The 19383-nt window shown below is 50.8% G+C and overlaps 1 long non-coding RNA gene across 1 annotated transcript; it reads left to right on the top strand.

Moving 5' to 3' along the window:
- The first annotated feature begins 264 nt into the window (after positions 1-264).
- Positions 265-14412, top strand: LOC135299764 (uncharacterized). The gene is made up of 3 exons (XR_010361665.1): positions 265-319; positions 10769-10913; positions 12412-14412. It is a non-coding gene; the product is annotated as an uncharacterized LOC135299764 (long non-coding RNA).
- Positions 14413-19383: the final 4971 nt, after the last annotated feature.

Genomic DNA, 19383 nt, shown 5'->3' with positions numbered 1-19383 from the left:
CTCCACCTCCCCATCAAATCCCGGAGTTTTCTGGGAGCTGCGGCTGCTGTGACGTTTTTAAGCCATCAATATTTTAGGAAGCTCTGGCCCCGGCTGGTGGGAGAAGAGCTTTGGATGACGAGATGAGCCAGGACAAGCTCCCGGTGGGAGCCGCAGCTGCAGCCGCTCCGGAGCGGGCTGGGAGTGCTTAGGGTAATTAGGCAATTAGTGAAGTAATTGGCTTCTGTCTCCTTCCTCTCTTCCCCATAAATAGAGCCCTGGCCGCGGTGGGAGTGAGCGGTGGAGAACAGGATGTTGCTTCCAGCGATGACATCCCAAGGCAAGTGCGGGAATGAGCGGAGCTCTGGCTGGAAAATGTGACCGTGAAACCCCAGCCCGGGTCCCTTCGGAGCAGCCCGAGGCTCCGAGTCTCCTGTCCCTCCCTCCAGAGCTTTGTGGCCGCTCTTTCCCTACTTTGGGATGTGTCCTGCCAGCCAGGATTGTGCCGGCTCTGTCCTGGCTGTGGCCAAACCCCACCCTTGGGTTGTGCTCATCGCCGCTCCTGTCCCCTTCCCAGCCCGGGGTGGCACCTCCCTGTCCTTTCTGTCCTGTCCAAGTGCCACAAACCCCGTCTGCCACCTCTGTCCGAGCAGGGGAGGTCATTTCCTTTCGGGATTTCTCCGCTCCCCTCCCTGTGCTTGGATTTATTTATAATTTATTGGTATTTACGGCTGTCAGCGAGGAGCTGCACCACCCCTGGAGTGGGATGAGGTGTCTCGCTGCGCTCCAGCAGAAGCAGGGAGAGGTTTTGTTTTGGGATGGCCTCACGGGAGCTGCTGGATCCCGGCGCAGGTCCCTTGGACTCCGTGTTCTTTCCACTCGGCGCCGGCTCCGGGGCTCACGTTACTCCCTTGGTTTTAACTCGAGCTGAACTCTTGGAAAGTTTCTTTTTAAAGGTTGCATGGGAGAGCACAGGAAAGGTGTGTGAATGCATCCAGGGATTGTTTCTTCCCCCTCCTTGCACCTCCTTTTTTTTTTTTCCCCCCTTCTGAACACAAAAAGGGAATTTTGGCTCCTGCAAAATGAAATGGGATTCTGGAGTGGCCTCGTGTCCTCTTAAAATGTGGATTTAACCAGAAAATCTCCAGGCTCAGCCCATTCCAAAAGAGCATGAGAGCTATTTAGATTTTAGAGCTGAGCTAAAGTTGAGCTAAAATCCTGCAGTGTCCTTAAATAACATTTACAGGAATTATAGAAAGGAGAGAAATGGAAGAAAGGGATGGATTTCTAGGTGGTTTCTTGGCATCGTTTTTCTCCAGAATATTTTAGGAGCCCTGGTGGACCCTGTGCTCTGGTCTTGGCTAGAATTAAAACGTGGAAGATGCCTTGGAATAGAATAAAATAGAAGGGGACAATCCAGGCAGAGCTCAGAGCCCCTTGCAGGGCCTGGAGAGGCTCCAGGAGAGCTGCAGAGGGACTGGGGACAAGGGACAGAGGGACAGGACACAGGGAATGGCTGCCACTGGCCAAGGGGAGATTGGGCTGGGATCTTGGCAAGGAATTGCTGGCTGGGAGGGTGGGCAGGGGCTGGGCTGGAATTCCCAGCTTTGCTGTGGCAATCCCTGGCAGTGCCCAAGGCCAGGTTGGATCCATCTGGGGCAGTGGGAAGTGTCCCTGCCATGGCAGGGGTGGATGGGATGAGATTTAAGGTCCCTTCCCACCCAAGCCATTCCATGGAGAATTCACTTCCCCCCAGTTTTAGACTCCTGGGGTGAAAGGAGCTCGGAATTCTCCATGTATCTAATTCCCTGCTGACATCCTGGGAAAAACTGGATGAAACCCTGGAATAAATCTTAATAAATCTTCCAAAGTGCTGGGCTAATAATTCAGAGTACCTGGATGGCCTCGGGGCTTGATCTGGAATTTTAAAAATGATAAACTGTGACAGCAAACAGGATGTAAAGTGCTGGAATAGCAAATGGATTTCTGGCAAATATTCCCTTTCAAGGTCTCCGTCTGCACTCAGAATAAAAGGTTTTGATTTTATCCCAGGCTACAAATGAAAATTTCCCTTTACAAAAGATGATTGCACCAAAATCCTGACTTGGAGTGTTTCCCTGATTATTTCACAGCTGACATGGGATTTTTGATGGGATAAAACACAAATGAGAAAGGTTTGCATGGAAAAAATGTGGGAAAGGGAGGGTCAGGGAAGCTTGAAGGCCGTGTCTGGGGTCTCCATGGATTTGTGTGGATATTTTGGAATAATCTGCAGTGGAGAGACCCAGAATTTGGGAATGAGGGGAGGGTTAGGCTACAACATCCCTGTGAGGATTCACGTGTGTTCCTGGGGGTGGTTTCACAGGAGGTTCCTGAGGTTTTCATGGAATCGCCTTCATAAAAACATGGAATGAGTCAGAAGGGACCTTAAAAATCCCCCAATTCCAGCTGCCCCTGCCACAGGCAGGAATGCCATTGGCTATCCATGTGAAAAGCAGGAATTGGTCCTTCCATGTTGGCTTGAGCTTCCCAGAGACCGGGAAGATCCAAGAGGCTGCAGGGCCAGGTTCTCATGATGGAGACCTTGGGAAAGGTTTGGTCAGTGTGGAATTCCCAAACATGGAGAGGTGATGTGAAATTCCCTGGAATATCCTGAGCGGGAAAGGACCCACTACGACCATGGATCCAACTCCTTCCCTGCCCAGGACGATCCCAACAATCCCACCCTGTCCATGGGACCATTGTCCAAAGGCTCCTGGAGCTCTGGCAGCCTTGGGAATGTGGCCATTCCCTGGGAAGATGTTCCCGTGCCCAGCACCTTCTGGATGAGGAATCTTTTCCTGATTTCCAACTTAACCTTGCCTGGAGCAGCTCCAGCCGTTCCCTGGTTCCTGTCCCTGTCACAGGGAGCAGAGGTGGGAGCTGCAGATCCTCATGGATCTCCCTCAGCCAGCTGAACATTCCATGTGCTCTCATCCGCTCCTCGCGTGGCTCCTCCAGACCCTTCCCCATCCTTGTGTCCCTCCTTTGGAAGCTCTCCAAGAGTTTTGGGCCTTTCTTGGATGGTGGTGCCCAAAGGTGCCCCAGAGCAGAGCAGGACAATCCCCTCCTCCAGCTGCATCCTTGAATCCTCAACTAATCCCAGGGACTTCAAACCCAAACATTCCCTGAGAATTCCAGGCAGCAGCTTAAGCAGTCCATTCACTCACAGTGAGAAAATTCCCTTTCAATAGTCAAAAATTCCCTTTCAATAGTTGAAAATTCCCTTTAAATAATCAAACCCCATCATCCAAATGACATTCCCAGCATCCTCAGTTTGAGTTACACTTCCATGTCTTCCTCCAGCACTGGACAAAGTCAATGGATATCTTTTTTCTGGTGCTGGAAGCTGGATCAGGCTTTTCCATGCTTTTTTCCCCCTTATAAATGTAGATGGGATATATGTTTATGTATATTTGTCCTGAGGTATCGAGTTGGAGCGTTTGTTATGGAATGAGAGCTCCTTTTCTAGGGTGAGGAGCAGTTTTCTCTGGCATGGGAGCCGTGTTTAGTCTACATTCCCAGATCCCTTTTCCTTGAACAATATTTGCCCAATTACGGCCTCACGGATTCGCTTGGCTCGGGAGGGAAAGGTGATTTTTGGGACGTGCTTGGGGGGGGATTGCATCCCAAAAAGTGGGATGTGCTCCTTGGGTATCCGTGAAATGCAGGAGTGCCTCTGGTGTCCCGCTGTAGCGAATTCCTGCCTCTGAGCCAGGCCAGGAACATGTAAGGAGGGAAAGGGAATATTCTTGGAGCTGTGAACGTCAGCCCAGGTGGACATGTGGATTGGGAATGGGGTCCAGCAGGATCTGGGAAAGGATTGTCCCTCTGTGCTGGACACTGCTGAGGGCTGTGTCCAGTTCTGGGCCAGAGCAGGGAACGGAGCTGGGAAGGGGCTGCAGAATCCCTGAGGGAGCTGGGAAGGGGCTGCAGAATCCCTGAGGGAGCTGGGAAGGGGCTCAGCCTGGAGCAAAGGAGGCTCAGGGGCCCTTGTGGCTCTGCACAGCTCCTGCCAGGAGGGGACAGCCGGGGAGGTCGGGCTCTGCTCCAGGGAACAGGGACAGGAGCAGAGGGAACGGCCCCAGGGTGGACATTGGGAATATTCCTACGTGGAAAGGGTGGTCAGGCCTTGGAAGTGCCCAGGGAGGTTTGGAGTCCCCATCCCTGGAGGTGCCCAAGGAATTCCTGGATGTGGCACTCAGTGCCAAGGTGGGCATCAGGCACAGCTTGGGCTCAATGATCCTGGAGGGATTTTCCAACATCAGTGATTCTGGGATTTTGTGTATTTGGAGGCTGGACTAGATAATCCCCTCCCAACCCAAATTATTCCAGGAAAGCTTGGAAAAAATAGGGGAAGTAGAGATGGAAACCTTTCCTGGCTAAACTGTTGGTTGGGAGGTCCTGGCCTGGTGGAGCACCAGGATTATTCTGTAGCCCCCAGGTAAATCCAGGTGGGATGTGGGTCCCACACAATTCCTGTGTGGAAGAAGCATTTTCTCACGTAAATGCACATTTATGCTGGGTTAAAACAGATCCGTCCCTGATCCCAGGAAAACAGTGGGATTTATCCACACAAAGTTGGGGATGGCTCAGAACCCAGCAGAAGAGACAGGAAAGGGGAGCAACTCCCAAATAAACTCAGTTTGGAGGGAATAATTGCATAATTTAGTGTGGAAGGGACCCGCAGTGATCCCCTTGTCTGCCCAGGAAGGGACAATCCATCTGAAGTGGGAATTTCTCTCCCGATGCTGTGGCCTGGATAGCGCTTGGGAAGGAGGGAAAAGGTCGGAAAAGTGAGGGATTGGGAAGCCCTGGCAGCGCTGTGGGTTAAGCCTGGCTCGCTCCAAGGGCTGGGCTTTACCACAAAGCCTCATCCCAATCCCAGGGGAGGATGTCGTGGGTGTCCTGGGCTCCCGTCACGTCACAGGGCCGGACACTCCGGCATTCCCATTCCCAAGCTCCACCTCTGGCTGAGCCAGAGCTTCTCCTGCTGGAGTTTAAATAAACCCAGGAGCACCAGAATGGCTTTTGCAGAAGCCTCATTAAGCCATTATTGCCTCTATTAATAAAGCAGAACGTTTCCTCTGCTGGACATTCATCCCTGGGTGGATGCGCTCCATGGGGTGGGGAAGGGGCCTCTGGACAAATCTGGATCGAGGAAATTGATGGATCAGGTTACTCCCAGAAAATTAACCAGTGTTTGCCCATGGAAAAGCAGGAAAAATGGATCGGAGAGGCCCCAGAGCCATCCTGCTGCTCGAGATGGGGGAGGCTGATTTACAGGGAAGGCCGTTGGGATCAATTGATTAGGGATTACAGCATTTGGAGTGTTGGAATTGTCTGAGCCACCCCTGGAGTCTCAGCAAGAGCCCTTATCAGGTACTGCTAATAAGGCCCTGGAGGCCCCCAGAGGGAATTAATTAATGTCTTTGTCCCGCTCATCCCCAAATTTCCCCATCTCCTGTGGATTGTTGTCCTATCCCAAAATGCCCCATTTCCTGTGCATCATTTTCTTATCCCAAAATTCCTCATCTCCTGTGGATCACTGTCCACCTCCAAAATTCCCCATCTCCCGTGGATCATTGTCCCATTCATTCCCAAAATATCCCATTTCCTGTGGATCATTGTCCCATTCCCAGGATTCTCCATCTCCTGTGGATTATTGTCCCATCCCAAAATTCCCCATCTCCTGTGGATTATTGTCCCATCCCAAAATTCCCCATCTCCTGTGGATCATTGTCCCATCCCAAAATTCCCCATCTCCTGTGGATCATTGTCCCATTCCCAGGATTCTCCATCTCCTGTGGATCATTGTTCCATCCCAAAATTCCCCATCTCCTGTGGATTATTATCTTATCCCAAAATTCCCCATTGCCTGTGGATTATTGTCCCATTCCCAGGATTCCTCATCTCCTCTGGATCACTGTAGACCTCCAAAATTCCCCATCTCCTGTGGATCATTGTCTTATCCCAAAATTCCCTGTCTCTTGTGGATCATTGTGCCATCCCAAAATTCCCCATCTCCTGTGGGTTGTTGTCCCTTCCTGGGCACTGATGGGGTGAGGTGACCACTGCGGGTCCCTTCCACTCAGAATTATCCAATGTTTCCCTCCAAACTGAGTTTATTTGGGAACCGCTTCCCTTTTCACCTGTGTTGTGCCTTGCTGCAGGAATTCCACAGGAGTTTCCCAGGGAAAATTCCCATCTTGAAGAAATCAGGAGAATCCATTGCTTCCCTGCTTCATCACTGTCTGTTCCACTGGGAATTTTTCTGACTCCCAGACATTTATTCCTGCTCTGTCTTTCACCCTTCGGGATAAGGATTCCTGCAGGATCTGGATTTCACATCCTGGGAAAGAGATTGTGGGATGGGATCTAGCCAGATCCTGTTTTTTGATAAAATTATTGAGCTGTCTCAGGAATAATTTTTCCATGTTTTCCTAAAAATCATTCCTTAACTCATCTTCCTTTTAATAATCTGGGATGCAAACTCCTCCCAGATTTCCCTCATCCATCCTGGTGGTGGGGAAATCATCGAGGAGAATCCATCTGCCTCCAAAATCTGCCTTTGGAGATCCCATTCCATTTTTCCTTCTTCCAGCCTTGTGACCTGACCCATCCTCAGCTAACTCTGGATCTGAAATCTTTGGAAAAGCTGGATTTTGGGAGATGCTGTGGCTGCCCCATCCCTGGGAGTGTCCAAGGTCAGGCTGGATGGGGTTTGGAGCAACCTGGGATGGTGGGATGTGTCCCATGGCAGGGGGTGGGATAAGCTGGGCTTTAATCCTTCCAATCCAAGATGTTCCATGTCCAACACCTCTGTTTGGTCAGAAGAGCTGCGAGAATTCAGATTGCTCCAAATTCCTCCAAATTTCTCCAAGTTTCTTACTTTATTTTGAAGGCAAACCTCTCCAAGTCACCTTAAAAGCAGGTTTTAGTGTTGCCATGAAGTCCAGGCTGCCCAAGCTGGGATCCCCCGTGCTGGGCTGTGGCTGTGTGGCTTTGGTGGGTCTGGGAATGCAGTTCCTGCCTGGAATCCTACATGGGCAGAGGTGTGGGATCCAAGATGCCGTGTCCACTCCGTGGCAGCTCTTTGATTGCTCATTTTCTCCTGGTGACCAAGAGCAGCTGCAGGTCGGGGCTTTGAGCCCACCCCAGGGTCCATGAGTGACCTCAACCCTGGAGGTTGGGAAAAATGGGACAAATCTCTTCACAGCAGGATTTTTCAGAGGGAAAAAAATAATTGGAAAGGATTAGAGGGCTCAAACACCTTTCCAGTGGGAAAAGGCTGGGAGAGCTGGGAATGTTCCCCTGGAGAAGGGAAGGCTCCAGGCAGAGCTCAGAGCCCCTGGCAGGGCCTGCAGGGGCTCCAGGAGAGCTGCAGAGGGACTGGGGACAAGGGACAGAGGGACAGGACACAGGGAATGGCTGCCACTGGCCAAGGGGAGATTGGGCTGGGATCTTGGCAAGGAATTGCTGGCTGGGAGGGTGGGCAGGGGCTGGGCTGGAATTCCCAGCTTTGCTGTGGCTGCCCCTGGATCCCTGGCAGTGTCCCAGGCCAGGTTGGACCCTGGGGCTTGGATCCACCTGGGACAGTGGGAGGTGTCCCTGCCTGCAGAAGGCGGTGGAACAGGATCTTTAAGGTCCTTTATAACCCAAACCATTCCATGCTTCCATGAAATTATCCCCTAGTCTGAAGTGTTTGCAGGATCAGGTCCTTTTGTGCGTGGCCCAATCCCACTTCCTTCAGGCAGGGGTGAGCTCAGGGAATTAGGGAACATTCCAGCCCACTTCCAGCCAGAGTTTCCAGACACTCTGTGTTCCCTCTGAAGTTCTATGCAGAGACTTCCAGGGATGCTCCAGCATCCTGCAGGGAGCTGCTTTGGGAATGCCAGCAGCAGGCAGGGAACATGGCTCCCAAAAATGCCCTTTGGGCTGTGCCTGCTCCAGGTGTGAGGATGCAGCCAGAGGACAGGGTCCTGCCGGCAAAATTCCTGCAGGTCCTTCTAAAGCAGTGATTGTACATTGGGGGTCCATAGGAATTGTGGAATCATGGAAAGGTTTGGATTGGAGGGACCTTAAAGCCCATCCAGGGACACCTCCCACTGTCCCAGGTGGCTCCAAGCCCCAGTGTCCAACCTGGCCTTGGACACTGCCAGGGATCCAGGGGCAGCCCCAGCAAATCTGGGAATTCCATTCCAAGGTCTCTCCACCCTCCTGCACTGATAAATCCCAGGACAGAGACTGAAAGGGAATTTCCACCTGTTCCATGTCTGCTGTGGGAATGTTTGTGCCAGGGCTGAGTGTCCTGGTGTCGCTGCTGGGGCAGGGAGAGGATCCTGGATCAGGATCCCCCCTTCCCACACTCCTTTTTTTGGGGAGAGACCTTCCCGAGGTGTCCCTGTGATGGTGGGGATGGGGAGAGGAATTTTTAGGATATTTCCCTGTGGAAAGAGTTTTGTTGCTGCTGCAAATCCAAGTGCAAGGGAGCGGGGGCTGCCCAGCCCCATCCCACTGGGATGTGGGATCACGGAAGGGGCTGAGGGAGCCCTTGGGAATACAGGGGTGGGAAGGGCGCACCTGAGGCAGGACACGGCTTTTTTGGGATGTTACTGAATCCCAAACCCATCCAAGAGCTCTTGGAGCTGGATCCTGGCGCTGGGCATCGGGATCCAGCGCATTCCATGGCTGTGCTGCCTTGCTGCCCTCTGCAGGTCCCGTGTCCGGGCTCAGCCCATCCCGTATCCCAGGGAAACAGCCCTGGCCTGGCTCAGGCCGCTCCCCCCATCCCAGCATCCCAAAATAACCGCGCCCTGCTGCAGCTCCCCCATCCCAGCATCCCAAAATAACCGCGCCCTGCTGCTGCCAGACTCCGAGGGCAGCCGGGCACTGGAGCAGCAGCCGGAGCCAGCTGTGCCAAAGGGCGCCCGCAGCATTCCCGGGCAGTTTTTCCACAGCTTTTCGCCGCTGGAGGAGTGTGTGGGATGGATGTGAGTCAGCCCAGGAGTGGCTCTGGATACGGAGATGCCCGGGAGATGATTCCTGAAGGGATCCGTGCTGGGTAGGAGAGCGTGGAGGGATTCAGGGATGCAGGGCTTGTCCAGCTGCGGAAATTCCCTCCATTTCCTTGGAAAAACCCAGTTTTGGCTGTAATTATCACTGCAGGCCATTCCCAGTGTTGTTTGGGAAGTTTTTCCATGCACAGACTGGACCTGGAGCTTTCCTTTCCCCTCTTCCCTCTCTCTGCTGGGTAAATCCAGGTCTCTGCTCCCATTCCACCCTCCCTTTTCCTTCCCAGGAAATCTCTCCGAGCCCGGGAGCCCAAGCTGGAGTTTGGGCTGGTTCAGAATATCCACCCTTCCATCTGATCCCGACCTGGAACAGCAGGAACCTGGACTTGGAGCTCCAGGATATTTCTTAGCACCTCTTCCAGAGGCTGTGATTGGATGGGATCCAGAGGAGCCCAAACAAAATTCCAGGGGCAGCTTGGGCTCTGCAGGCACTGAGGAAATCCAAACACTAAAAAGGAGGAAAAACTTGAAACCCTCCCCACCCCCCAGGTTCTCCAACACTTCATTTTCCTGGGCAGGGTTTGGATCTGACATCCAATGAATCTCCAAACACCCTGAAATCCAGGAGTTCTGCAATTCCACAGGGCCTTTTCCCTGGGAATTTGGAAACACCTTGTTAGCGAAAGGGGCTTTGCAATTATCCCGAGTATCCAAATGGAAAAACTGAGCTCAACTGGGGCTTTGCCAAAGTTATCCCAACAGTGGCAGGGTGGGAACGAGGTGGCAAAGGCACTTCCCAGAAAATCCGAGTTTAAGTGAGAGGCAGGATCCCTCTGAGCTTTCCAGGAACAATCCCCGCTCCAGCCCCGCTTCCCAGAGCTGCCTTTTGCAAAATTCCACAGCAGCTGAGTAGCAACACAGTGGGAAAATTTGGGATGAAACTTGACTGTGACCACCACAGCTCTGGATAGTGGGAACACCTGGGAGCTGGAAGTTGTTTTGGGCTCCACTGGGATGGGAAAATCCCACTTGCAGGATTGGGGGATTCCACCTGGAGCCCTGCATTGGTTCCTGGGGTTGCACAGATCATGTTTTCCTTTCCATGGGAATTTTTGGTGGATGAGTATCGAAGCTCTGCTTGGCAGGCCGTGGATTTCCTCTGGAGGGATTCCCACTGGGAATGTGGGAGGTGGCGCCCGAGGCTAAACAGGAGGAGCAGATGGGTCAGCAGAAGGAGGAGCGGGAGAGGGAATTGGTTTGTGATTCCTTCACACACCAAACAGCAGAAAATATGGGAATTTTAGGTCACGGCTGAGAAAATGGAGTCAGCAGGGTGGAGAAGCAGCTGGAATTTGTTGTAGATTGAGTCAAGGTGGGGAAAAAACAGTAGAATGACATGATTTTGGTTCCCTGCCTTGTGTCCCTGTGTGTGCTTCCCTGGGCATGGAAAAAACACCATGAATTCCATCCTGGGACATATGGGTGGATCTGATCCTCCAAGCTGGTGGTTGAGGGATTCTGAATCCCAAACTCCAGGCTGTTCAGAGCTGATGGATGGAATCAAAGTCCCCAAAATTCCCTAATTTGTCTTGTTTGAGGCTTTGCTCATGCCTCTGCATGGAGTGGCTCGGATCAGGGGAGATCCTGTTAATCTGAGGGAGATGGGAAGCAAATAACACATAAAAAATTAATTAAATTAATCACTCATTAATTTAATTACATTCTCCACCTCCAAGAGAGGAAACAGCTGCAGAAAGAAGGGACAGAGCCTGAGATGCCGGGTCTGGAGCTGAAGATTTGGGATGAAGCATGAGTTTGGCACATGAACGGCCTCGGAAGGAATTCCAAGGGCAATTCCGTCTTTCTGCTACCTTTGCCCAGGTAAGAGCTTGCTGGAATTCCAGCAGCAGGCACGGGGATTGGATTGGAACCAGATGTCAGGAAGTGCGAGCTCCAAACGTGTGGAAGGGCCCCCCGGCCATGGCGGCGCGGCCCGAACAAGGGGTCATTCACCGAGCAATTATCGGCATCCCGCGGCTTCGGGCCCCAAAAAACGGGAATCGACCTCCGGGAGCTGAGCGGGAATTCCAGGGAGATTTGTCTGGGATGAATGGAGCTCCCGTTGTCTGTGGAAATGCTCCCAGGAGGGTTTTGCCTCAAGGCACAGCTTGGAGAAAAATAAAAATAATTGGGAAGAGAGGTCAGGATCTCTTCCTGTCCCTCAGCTCCCATTGGAGCTTTCATGGATCATGTTTTCCATGTTTTCCCTTGGGAGCCGTTAGGTGTGGAATCATCCAGGCTCAAACCTGAAGTCGTTTGGTCCAGGGGTGCTCCAGATGTTTAAAACAGGTTGGGAGACTCTGGGAAACAGATTCCATAAATTACCTGGATGGGATTTTTCTGGCCTGGCTTTTGTAGGAGGTCAGAGTCTTTGGATTTAAGGAGTTTTTGGTGCTCTTAGAATAATTGAAATGATTATGGAAATTGACATTGTATTTCCTCTTTTTTATCCCACATTGCTGCAATTTATACCCCTTTGGTCAAAAAAACCCATGAGGATGGGTCTGGGGGAGATTCTCACATTTATTTTCATGGATAAACTTTCAAGAACAATGGCAAAAATCCCCAGTTTTGAGGCTGGAATTGTATCTCGTGATTTTTAAATTTTTTTTCCAGTTTTCCTTTCTTCTCCATTCTTTTTGATACAAAGAAAGCCTCCCAAAAACTCACCAGTCATTCCTGGAACTGTCCGAGGCCGAGCTGGATGGGCTTGGAGCAACCTGGGATAGTGGAAGACGTCCCTGCTCCTGGCAGGGGGTGGCACTGGATGGGCTTTATGGTCGCTTTCCATCCAAACCATTCCAGGATTCTGGAGCCCCTCTGCTCTGGCAGAGCTGGGAATGTTCCCCTGGAGAAGGAAAAAACCCAGGCAGAGCTCAGAGCCCCTGGCAGGGCCTGCAGGGGCTCCAGGAGAGCTGCAGAGGGACTGGGGACAAGGGACAGAGGGACAGGACACAGGGAATGGCTGCCACTGGCCAAGGGGAGATTGGGCTGGGATCTTGGCAAGGAATTGCTGGCTGGCAGGGTGGGCAGGGGCTGGGCTGGAATTCCCAGAGCAGCTGTGGCTGCCCCTGGATCCCTGGCAGTGTCCCAGGCCTAGGTTGGACACTGGGGCTTGGATCCACCTGGGACAGTGGGAAGTGTCCCTGCCCATGGCAGGGGTTGGCACTTGATGGGATTTAAGATCCCTTACCACACAAACCATTCCATGATTCTGTGACCTTACACCAGACCAGTTTTCCAAGCTCAAGATAATCCAATATTTGGCTTCGTTTCTGATTGCATCCCTTGACCTTTCTACACTCCTGATTTCTTGCAGGAGGAGGAAGGTTAGGATACAAACTCATCCCATGGAGAAGAGTGTATAGCAGCGAGTATTTGGGAACCACCAGCTCCAGCTGCTGAGCACCTCCCAGTGGATAAATCCCACTGTGGGGTAGGAGGTGTCCCAGTCCCTGCCTGATGCCCCATGAAGTCTCCATGGAAGCTGCTCCATAAAGAATGGGGCACACCTGGAGGGAGCTGGTTTTCAATGGAGCCACCATTTATGGGTGTGGTTATGGAAATTGTTCTCTCTGGATCCACGGAAGAGGGTTGTTGGGCCTCACGGGAATGGAGCAGTCAGAGTCTGGATCAGCCCCTTCCTGAGGGACAATATTCCCAAGATTTGTGGTGGGGAAGGTGGGTGTTTAAATCAGATCCTTGCTCCTTGCCTGATCTCCACAGCCCTGGAATGTGTCACACCTGGCAGGGTGAGTGGTTGGATTCCCACCTCGCTCCCAGCTGGATTTAGGGAGGTGAGAGAATGTCCAGCTGAGGGGGTCCCTTATTAATCCTTTAACTAAACTCCAAAAAAGAGCAAATCCCATCAGATTCCCCAAAATGCTGCAGGCTCGGAGGATCCTGGGGCAGGATTTAGAATGGTAGGATTGGAGGGAATATCTGGAAGAGGAGGAACACCCTTTTCTTCCCTCTGCTTCTTCCAAGTGTCGCCAAGTGGAAAAGTCCAAAGGGTTTTGTCTTTCCAAGCACTCACTTAATGGGTTTGGAATGACTTCGGAACTGTTCCTCTCCGACCAAAAATAACCCCAAACATTCCCCGTTCTGCCCACCCCTCCCAGGCCTCATGACTTTAAAAGGATTTGTGCCTTGAGAAAACAAACCCGGATGAATTCCCATCGGTGGAGACCATTCCAAAGGTCTGCGTCTCCTCCTCCCTGCTCCACGGAAAACCACGGCCTTGGCCAGGGCTGGAAGAAGAGCCATTCATAAGTTTGATTTCCCAAATGGAATCCTGAGGAGTGCTCTCAGCCATTCCTAAATGAGCTCTGTGCGGATTCTGCTCCCCTGGCATGTGCCAGGATATCCATGGAGAGCCGCACAATGTTCTCGGCACATTTTTGGGGTGGCCTTGTAACCAGGGGATGTCTGGTAAAAGGATGGCCTCAGCAGTGGGATAATCCACATCTGGAAATTCCCAGTTTTCCCAAAATTTTCCACTCAGTGCTTGGGAGAGAGATTTTGAGTCAGGAGATGCGGCCTCACCTTTTTGTCCCTGAAGTTGCGTTTGAAAGGATGGTTTGGGGGACAGGAATGGCTTTGGAACTGCTTGAGGAAGGAAAGGATGGCTTTGGGAATTCCTTGGGGCTAGAAAGGATGGGTTTTGGAATTCCTTGGGGTTTGAGAGGATGGCTTTTGGAATTCCTTGAGGGTTAAAAGAGTCGGAAATGAGGCTCTCTATGGATTAAAAGGGTCGTTTTCTGCCAGAGCACAGAAATCTTCCCCTTGTTTGGTTTTCCTGAAAATGTTGGCAGAGAAGTGCCCAAAACTCTTCTCTTTGGTGGGTTTTGTTTTGGAGAATCCCAGAATGGTTTGGATTGGGAAGGACCTTAAAGATCCTTTAGATCCAAATCCATGGGGTGTTCATAGTTCCGTGGTTTGTAATTGTTAAAATAGTGCTGATTTTCTTCCATTCTTCTTTGGCACTCCGGGGTTTTATTGGGATTTTGATGATAAAATGAGAGCAGAAACAGATTTGTTTTTTGAGAAATCACATTTTTTTTCAGGAAAGGCAGAGGGGAAAAACCATTTTCAACTCCAAAATGATCCCAAATTCCAGGTTCTACTGATTAAATTCTGGTGTTATCTTGTACAGATGAACACAACGTACAAAGATTCCCAGCACCTTGTTCTGGGAATTTTCCTGGCTGGGAAAATTTCCTTGCTGTTTTTGGCTGGAGCTCCCTCACCTTCCTCTTCCTGGATGGTCCTGTAATTTATGACTTAATTTAGGAGCAGGACTTTTCCTGGAGTTTCCTGTGTCCACAGAGTGAAGTTTGCCTAAGGAATCCTTGTGCTCCTCCAGCATGGCAAACCCAGATGGACAGGGAGCAGGAAACACCACAGAATTCCCTGGGAAATCCTCTGGAGATGGGTGGGGATTGCTGACACACCAAAAGAAACATGGAAAAGCAAATCCCGTGGTATCTACCACACGGAGGGATGAACCACCTACAGTTTAACAAGGGAATCAGGACACGGTAAGGCTTTTCCAATCTGGTTTCAATCCTGGGATGGGAAGCAGGAGGCCTGTCTGGATAGAAATGTTTCTGATCTTGGAATGCCCGTGTGGAGCTTTATTTCCGGTGTTGCACACCGAGACACGGTTGATGCTGTAATTCCCGATGTTCCTTGGCAGCCAGAGGATTTTTCCCCCCAGTCTGCTGTTCCCACATGGTCGGGAAAGCACCTCTGGCTCTTCCTCCTGTCCCTGTTCCAGCCTGGGTTGTTCCAAACTGGCAGAAACAAGGAGAGAAGACAAGTTATGCTCCCAGTTCCAGAGCTTCTCCTAAAACATGGATCCCCTTCCAGAGTTTCTCCTAAATAATGGATCCATTCTGGAGTTTCTCCCAAAACAGGCATTCCTTATCCAGCTACATGTGCAGATGTCCTTCCTCCAAATTCCCATGGCACAGCATTCCCAACAACATATGTTTTCCTGGGTTCTCTCAGGGGTCAACCACCATACTCCAAAATCCAGTGTTTTGCATTTGGATTTGGACCACGAGGTCTCCATTACTGGAGATCACAGCCTGAAAGTCCCGCCTTGCTAAACCAGGCAAGAACCTCCAACAGTTAGGCCTAAAGTTGGATGAATTTGAAATCTTCTGGAGAAGAGTTTTTCTGGACAATGTAAATAATACAGGATAATGTGGGATACAGGATGGAAAGGAACAGTTCTTCATTCCTCCAGTGGTGAAAAAAGTCTGGATTGGCTGGAGAGTCATAAAATCATGGAATGGTTCGGGTGGGAAGGGATCTTGAAGTCCTGCCATGGGCAGGGACACTTCCCACTGCCCCAGGCTGATCCAAGCCCCAGTGTCCCAGGTTAGAAACATGGGGCTGATCCCCCTTGGAGAACCCATCTCAGAGAGTGAAGACTGGGATTTGGGAATGGAATTCCCTCTTCACTGGTTCTTCAGGAAGTCAAATATCCCAGCCTGGGTTTCCTTTGAGACTTCTAAAGGGAGGTGAGATAAATCCCACTTTTAATACCTTCATCCTTTTCCATGAGGTTGAGCTTCCGAGGTCTTCTACCACATTATTTTCTCCTGTTTTTTCCTCGGATCTATCCACCTTTTAAACAGCTTTTCAACAATATGTATCTGGAATTTCAGTCTCTGCCTAGTCAGGGGTTTCTGTGCTGCAATAATTCTTCTTTTATCCTATTTTCCATCATATTTTAAGGAAATTAAGATGATCTTCTTCCCCATTTAAATATTCAAGCCCTCAAAAAAAAACCAAGCAACAAAGACCAAAAAAACTCACAAAAACCCAAACAAAACTTGGTCTTCATTTGAATATTCTAGCCCTCAAAAATCATTGTCCTTCAGCTCTTTAGGGATGGTGGATTTTCCCTGTTTTCTGTGTGTTCTGCTGGATTTTATTCCCTAAAAATTCCATTGGAGCCGGAACACTCAGCAGCTGGACAATCCCGCCCTCCTTCTCACTTTACCACCCTCTGTGACCTCAAGGGCTGCCATCAGCCAATGCCAACCTCTGGGCAAGGCAGCAGATCCCACCAAACCTCCTTTCCCACTGGAATAACAGCTCCCAGCTCTGTCCCAGTCCCAATCCAAATCCCGATGCATGGGTTTGGGGCTTATTCCTGAAGCAGAAGTTGTTCCAACTCAGGGTTGTGCCACGTGAACTCCAGCACCATGTGGAAGTTTTAGTTCTGCCTGGAAGAGCCCTCTCTGAGCAGAATTCCCCATTTTGGGAGGGGGTCAGGGCTGTTTTCCATGGAAAACGTGGACTGACACTGGCTGCCAGTGCAATTATTGGTGAGGCGGAGCGGTGCCACCTGGGATAATTGTATCCAAATTCCAGTGGGGTGTCTGATCCCAGGCTCCTTCTCCAGGCCCTCCAGCAGCTGAATCACCTAATCTGGCTCAGACATCTGGCTCCCAGCGGGATGATTGCTTGGAATTGCCAGCCTGTCTCTGGTGACTAGGGAAAAGGAGCAGGGATTAATCGGGAGGCAGAGCTATCCCAGTGAAATCACCTCTCCCAGTAAAGCATTGGCATGGCCTTCCCATGCCTCACTCCAAAGGTTGGGAAATGCGTTGTTCCCCTTCAGGACACTCATGAGTCACAGTCTGTGGAGTTTCAGGTTGAATCCTCAAGACAGAATTCCAAGATCCCCTCCCAACGGTTTCCCTTTATCCAGAAAGGTGTTTAGGCTCGGCCTAAGTTCATAAGATAGCGTTTTTTAGACTGCTCCTGGTTTTCCAGCTATCCACAAGCTTTGATCCATGAGCCCTGTGCATCATCCCAGATGGAAATGGACATGCTGTTCCCTCTGGAGCAAGAGGAGTGGGAGGGGAATTTGCCCACGGAGTGAGGGTGGAAATGGCAATGGGATTCCTGATCCTGCCCTGGGAGCTGGGCTGGATGGGCAGAGCTGGTGGGAAAACTTCTAGGAATTGCCCCAGAGCTGAGTCAGGAAGCACTGACCTGCTGCAGGGATCTCCCGGATCCAAGGTATCACTGCAGGTGTGAGGGAATTAGAGGTTATTCCATGCTTGGATAACGGGTGGCTCATTAACTACCCCTCCTTTTGTTGCAGCTCCCTGCAAACTCCAGCTTTGGGATAAGGAAGGGATGGATTTCTCCAATGAATCCATGGAAAAAGAAGTGGGAGATGTGAGCTGAATGTGGATAAAAGGGAAAGGAAGGAAGTGGAGAGGGTGATTCTCGCAGGGATTATCCACGCAGTGCCACTTGGAGATGACTCCAGCCTGGTCCTAATGTCATCTTTGGGATCATCCCATCAGGAAGGGGGTGTGGAAGGCTTGGAGTTACACTAAAATGACTTTTTATTCCTGCTTGTCCCTGCATTCCTCCATTTTCACAGAATAAGAGCAAGGGAATTAAAAGCATGGAATTTAAAAAAAACCCCATGGAATAAAAAGCAGGGAATAAAAGCAAGGAGACCAGAATAGCACTGAAATTACAGCTGGAATTATGAACTGCTGAAACAGCCAAGGATTTAGCAGCTTTTAATTACAAATAAACCAAATAATTGCATTTTGGGACCTGCTAATTTGTAACGGGGAGAGAAAAGGACAAATAAATCAAATTGGGGTTTGTAGCCAATTAAATATTTGCTTTAATAAGAAATAGGATTAAGTAGGGAGGCTCTGCAGAGTAGAAAATGCGTCTGCCTGGAATTCTCCTGTGAGACATTTGGAATTAACGGAGCTGAAAGGATTTTACAGGAATCTCCTGGCTCATCCTTGGAGCTCTTTTTTCCCCCTTGCATTTCATTGAGTCCTGGAGGGGCTCTAATATGGTTAATCATTAATTAGCAGTTAATCATTAATTAGCATCAGTTTGGTTCTATTAATAAATGGGGTTTTTTTAGGAGTCAGTTTTTCTTTGAGGAAGGACAAATCTTGTTATGGATGAAGGGAAGGGAACATCTTTGGGGTTGGATTGATTGGTTTTTGCACTTCTTTTCCAAGTTCACAGATGGAGCTGCAGCTGCAGGGCCTGGCAGCAAAACAGGAAAATGTTGAGATGTTTTTGAACACCAAAAAATCATGGAATGGTTTGGGATAGATGGGACCATCCAATGCCACCCCTGCCATGGGCAGGGACACTTCCTGCTGTCCCAGATGGATCCAAGCCCCAGTGTCCAACCTGGCCTTGGGCACTGCCAGGGGTCCAGGGGCAGCCACAGCTGCTCTGGGAATTCCAGCCCAGCCCCTGCCCACCCTCCCAGCCAGCAATTCCTTGCCAAGATCCCAGCCCAATCTCCCCTTGGCCAGTGGCAGCCATTCCCTGTGTCCTGTCCCTCTGTCCCTTGTCCCCAGTCCCTCTGCAGCTCTCCTGGAGCCCCTGCAGGCCCTGCCAGGGGCTCTGAGCTCTGCCTGGAGCCTTCCCTTCTCCAGGGAACATTCCCAGCTCTCCAGCCTGGCTCCAGAGCAGAGGGGCTCCAGAATCCCAGGATGGTTTGGGTGGCAAGGGACCTTAAATCCCATCCCATTCCCACTCCATCCATGGAAAGGGACACCTCCCACTGTCCCAGGTGGCTCCAAGCCCCAGTGTCCAACCTGGCCTTGGGCACTGCCAGGGATCCAAGGGCAGCCACAGCAAATCTGGGAATTCTGTTCCAGCCCCTTCCCACCCTCACTGGGAAGAATCTCTTCCCAAATCTCATCTAACTCTCTTCTTTCAGTTTAAACTCATTTCCCTTTGTCTTATCCCTACCTTCCCAGGTAAAAAGAGGGATATTTGGGTACAGCCGAATTCCCTTCATCCCACCTCAAATCCAGCACATGGAGCTGGGAAGTGTCCAGGTGTGCTGTGTTTTGAGGACCTTTGGGAAGAGTTTCTATTCCCTCTTTTTTTCACATGTCCAGGGCTGGCTCTCAAATCTTGGAGCGTTTGGGATATTTGCATTCCCCACAGTCCCTGGTGGGAACAGCAGAGCCATCCCAAGCACAGAGGAGACACGGATTCGGAACCCGATCCAGACTTAGGAACTTTAATCTCCCTCTCTGATGGGCCGAGCTGAGATCTCCGAGTTGAGGAGTCCCAAAAGGCTTCAGATGGAGCCCAAAAGTCCAGGACGAGGCATTCCGAGGGAGACCAAGGCCAGCTGGAACGAGTCCAGGGGAGAGCAGCAGGAACGATCAGAGGTCCGGCAAACATGACCCCCAGGGAAGGACGGAAAGAGTTGGGATTGTTTAGTCTGGAGGGGAGATGAGTGCAGAGGGATTTGCTG

The sequence above is a fragment of the Passer domesticus genome, chromosome 4, assembly GCF_036417665.1.
Source record: "Passer domesticus isolate bPasDom1 chromosome 4, bPasDom1.hap1, whole genome shotgun sequence".
Lineage (NCBI taxonomy): Eukaryota > Metazoa > Chordata > Aves > Passeriformes > Passeridae > Passer > Passer domesticus.
This window is presented reverse-complemented; position numbering and strand designations above follow the sequence as displayed.